The following is a 5,280-nucleotide window of genomic DNA, read 5'->3' as shown; positions in this document are numbered from 1 at the left end:
TCTTTAATAGACAGCAGGTTAAAGAGACAATGACAACAAGTCCCAAGGCTGAGGCCATCACTATGGGGACCAGTATACCTGTAAAGCATGGAAGCAACATAATAAGGAGAACAAGGAGAACTGTAAACATTAGGGTAGTGCAGGGGTCTTCAACGTTTTCAGGCCAAGGACCCCTTAGTCAGGGAAACAGGGACCCCCACAACCCAAAGGTTACATATAGTATATGCCTAGTTTCATCGTTTGACGGCACAATCATCAGTGTATTTTGGATTCATGTCAATGAATGTTTTCAGATATTTAACCACTTGAACTGCGAATACTTAATAAACTTGACCTTTCACTCTTTACTCTTTTTCCCCTCTACACCAAACCTCTTCTAAAAATAGCCGATCTACAAGCTCACAAGCGCGAGGCGTTGTGAGCTTGTAGAACTGCTATGTTTGGCTACATTTCTGAGAATATGGACACTAGGGTTCAAGTTGTTAATATAAAAAGGATTGGAAGATTTGGAGGACCCCCTGTAGTAACTCTGAGGACCCCCTAGGGGTCCCGGACCACCTGTTGAAGACCCCTGGGGTAGTGTATGATGTGCATCTGACCTTGAGTTTTTAATGGGAAAAGATCAAGAGAATAGACCGTTTGTCAGCCTTCTGATTGGTCCCTGAGACTCCCTGACTGGCCAACCAGAAAAAAACATTCACTTTTTGCTATCGGGGGTGGAGTTTGTGCAGTGGAGAATGTTAAATGTGGCTTTCAAAACTGTCCGCAGTGCGCGACACGGCGATCGCCCGGTACGGCCGCGATCTCGGCCGTGATCTCGCTCATCATAATGAATTAGCTTCAACAAACTAGTTCACATGGACCATATCAATGGTCTAAGAGTCACGATTGGGTACATATATTTTAAATGGGCAGAATTACGAAAAGCCAGCCTATTATGTGAGGTTAGGATTATAGTTCTGTCCTCTTCCTACCCAGGATGCAATGCGCGGTCTATTCTCTTTCTGATCCAGAGGATTAAACTAATTAAAACATTTATTTTCGGGGGGAAAACTACTGTTTTGCTATGTAATTACTGTACCTTTTTCTTCCCTTTTTATTAATATCACGTAGATGTGTTTTTTGTGGTACTTTATATAGCTGTAATGAGGCTGTGAAGGGAAAACAAATCCCATCCACTACCACTATAAAAGAATCTGCAAAGAGGATTCTGTCCCACTGGGATTAAACAAATTAAAACATATATTTTCGGGTAAACCCCCTGTTTTGCAATGTAACTACTGTACCTTTGTCTTCCCTTTTTATTAATATCACCTAGATGTTTTTCCTTTGGTACTTTATATAGCTGTAATGAGGCTATGAAGGGGAAAAAAAATCCCATTCACTGCCACTATAAAAACAATCTGCCCAGGGTCAAATGTCCTATCATAGTAACAGGGCAGAATGGGGCGGGATTTGCAAAAGGGCTTATTGGAGAGGAACTGTCAACAAACCCAAGCCAAACCAAAATCTATAGAAAATCCACTTGCACGCTTCGTGATTCAGTGGTTATACAAATTATGTGTCAACGTATTTCTTTATACAAAAACGTGTCAGTTTAATTGCAGCTGGAGAAAGTGTTGGTCATAATTCACCCGTCAGACGACAGCAAGATAAAGGTTTGCAAAAGATAGCTCTTTTACTAGAGTTCAAAGCTATAAGTATATTCAATAAGACAGCTTGTGAAACGATCTCATATTCCCCACACTAGTGAGTGACGGTTCTTTCTGCTATGGGAGGAAACTGATAAGATAAGAATTAGAGAAGTATGACTAAGTTATCGGAAGTGGTCTTTTATCACCAACTTCATGTTGACATTGCATCAACTTCATGTCGACATTGTTTATCCAGAAGATCATATCACAACTACAACAAACTGGCAAAATAATCAACCAACGTTTTATAGCAAATCCACAGGTATCATTAAAACATTATATAAAAACTCATTTCTTGCAAAAAAGTATCAGGAGTGTGTAGTGTTGGTCAATATAACGAGATATACTGAATAAATCTAGCAAACAATACCTTTGTTGATATAATTTGAACTCAAATCTCTCATTCAATAAGAATAATGCAGCTAGTTTGAGGGAGATGACATTAATGTTGAAACATTTTGAGCAGATTGATACAGCTGGTGCTAAAGGACTTAAAGGGATATTCCACTTTCAAAATATTTAGATATTTGATGTTCATTTTATCAGACCTTCCATAAACCTTGATAAAATGAATATTAAATATCTAAATATTGAATCAGGCAACTTAAAAACTGTCCAGGGTGCTCACAAAAGCCTAATTAGACGATAAAATTACCAAAAGTTTTTTTGAAAGTGGAATATCCTTTTAAGTTGCACGGTGCACCTAATTAAAAATAAGTCAACCCCCACATAAACACATTCAGACTGAGGGAACAAGTGAACAGTAAATCACTCAAAATTTTGAAAATAGCCTTTAGATTGGCTATTTACACTACTCGTCGCATGCCAAAGTATAGGGCTTGGGAACGTGCAGCTATCTTATTTGTCAAAACCAACGATCCAAAATGAATTACTTTGAATTAGGCACAACTTTTAAGAACTTGAGCACCAGCTGTACCGATTCCGCTGCTGTCATGAAACTTCTGAACCCTTCACTTAAACTGCAGATTAAAGTCATACTGTGTAACTTTTTCAATCAAACAAGTCGTTTATGATAATCTTTCACTGGTATATAATCATTCCACATGACTCATGACTGAGGAACATGACCTAACACCAGCCATTAATAAAAGAGGCTTAAAGGAGAATTCCAGATTAGCCGTGTTATTACCTTAATCTGTTATTATATCCCAGACACCTTTTTGTAAGGGATATAATTTGTTACATAATAATTATGTATATCAACTGAAATGTTTTAAACATGTATGTCCATTTGCTATAATATATTGAAATTTCTTTATTAGGAATAACCCCTTGAGATGAACCATCTCGTTTTCGAGGAGCTCTGCATAATACATTGGATGATTATTCTTTTACAGGGATATTAATTGGTTTCAGGCTTTTTGAACATATTCTGTTGCTGCTTTGAATTATGCGAGGACAGCCCATGCAGCACAAAATGGGCACAATGTCAATAGGCTATTGCTAATATTGACATATTGCTAATTATTGACATAATAATAATATTGACATATAATAACACCCACCCATCAGGAATCTAATTGGGAATCTCCACACATAGACATCAAAGGGGGCTTGACCCCCTGCCCTTTTACCCGTCTGTAAAAGGTGTCCTCTCCAGACCATAATGCAGCATTTACTATGGTGAAAGAAATGCAAATACCTCCCCTTTCCTTGCCATAACCGACGGCAGCAGTCAGGAGAATTGCCTTTTTCCAAACTCCCCTGAACTTGAACGCAGCATTTTACGCTTAAAGAATTTGTCCTCTGTGTAGAAATCCATGTTGTACGCCGCATCTGGAGTAGCTAAAGAGGGCAGGGTCACACACCGCTGATCTAAAAGCTCTCAACATGCCACTCTGCGACACGTTGTGAGCTTGTAGATCAGCTATTTTCCCTATTTTTGCCAAAAAAGTGCCCTTTTAGGGCATTCTCTGAATGTCCCTGGTAATAAGTTGGGTTAGGCATAGCTGTTTACTGAGGTTACGTTAAGGAATAAAGTTATCGGTTTAGGCTTAGTTTAACGAGGTTACGTTTAGGAATGAAGTTATAGGTTTAGGCTTAGTTTACTGAGGTTACGTTTAGGAATACCTGGTGGCAACCTTTCCGAGGGCCCTGGATTTCATTTGACCTGGGCTAGCGTGTTTTGGGGCAAGCATTCTCGTATTCAGTTAGACTGTAGGTATAGGTTCTTATGGGTTTTGTATGTTTATTTTACTTGGGTGTTTAAAGACAAGCATTAGTAGCCTACTGTCCGCTGTGCAGACCGTAAGACTGACATTATGTTGGCCAGTATAAGACGAAGCAGTCATGAGTGAAGGAGCGGGCGACATGCTGATGGTATACAGAATAGAGCCCGACCGAAATATTGGTCATCATTATTTGACTTATTTGATGACATCATTATGAGCAATTACAATATGTGTTTTTCTCATTGAGATTTATGCTTCATTTTACATTTCTATCTATCAAAAGCTTATTTATTTGTGTATGTTTCTATTTATTTTCAAATTGAATAAAAGATTTAGCCCCTTTTTTATTCCTAAAATATCGGTAAACATCAGTAATCGTCTCATTGAACCAAGACTCATTGACCCAAGAATCTTGTATCGGTCGGGCTCTAATACAGACAGTAAAGATGTACTGTAAAATACACGCAAGAGTAACATACCAAGATTCATCCAAGAAAGGTCATCTGAGTAGCAGGAAAAGAGAGAAGAATGAAAATGCAAATGAAATTCACAATGGAAAAGACACATCATACATTGTCATATAGTCTAACAATAAGTCAACCTGAACAAATTGCTGTATTGTAAGATAATTCACCAAGTCACCAAGGTCAGGTCTTTAAATGTTAGCGCCTGATTTTTTTGTTTCCACTCACAAAATACAGTAATTACCTTTTTTTATTGCAAAAGCGTTACAAGTTCTTTGACTGACTACCAGTTTCACACCCTGCGTCTATCACCTCACCTCAGTCTCTGAGAGGTTTACGTTGCCCTTGTGCTTTGTTCAGGCTCTGTCATTTTCTCAAACAAGCTCCTGCACCTGTTGTCAAAGTTTGCTCCAGCTACAGAAACAACTCATTCTGTGCCAATGACGGTTTTTCCAATAGCCCTGGGTGCCAATGACGGTTTATGACGGTTTTTGTGTTTTTTGTATAGAAAAAAAAAAAAAAACTTTTTTTTTATTTTTTTTAAAAGATGTCAAAATGACCTGAGATCAGAGAGATGCTTTTCTCTGTTTGTGTGTTCGCTCCCTCGTTTAGCTGATTGAGAAAATGTGTGTTCATGTGTGTCCATTCTAGTGGATGGACACTTTTTTTCATTCAAACAGCTCTATCTCTGGAACCATTTGTCTGATTGACAAAATTCTTTTTGCCACTGAATCACAACAACTGTGTCTGTTTCTGTGGGGAAAAGAATTATTAAAAAAAAAATCATTTTTTTTCATTGCATAGTAAAGAAAAACATACAAAATCCTGGCACAGCTACCTTGGAGCCATTTTGGCATTTGGCACAGAATGAGTTAACCTCCCATTTTCCCGAAGCCTGGTTCATACTTTGTACCAAAGATGGCGAGGCAC

The sequence above is a fragment of the Nannobrachium achirus genome (assembly GCF_963921795.1).
Source record: "Nannobrachium achirus genome assembly, chromosome: 11".
In the NCBI taxonomy this organism is placed as follows: Eukaryota; Metazoa; Chordata; class Actinopteri; order Myctophiformes; family Myctophidae; genus Nannobrachium; species Nannobrachium achirus.
The sequence above is the reverse complement of the archived record's forward strand: the minus strand, read 5'-3'. Positions refer to the sequence as shown.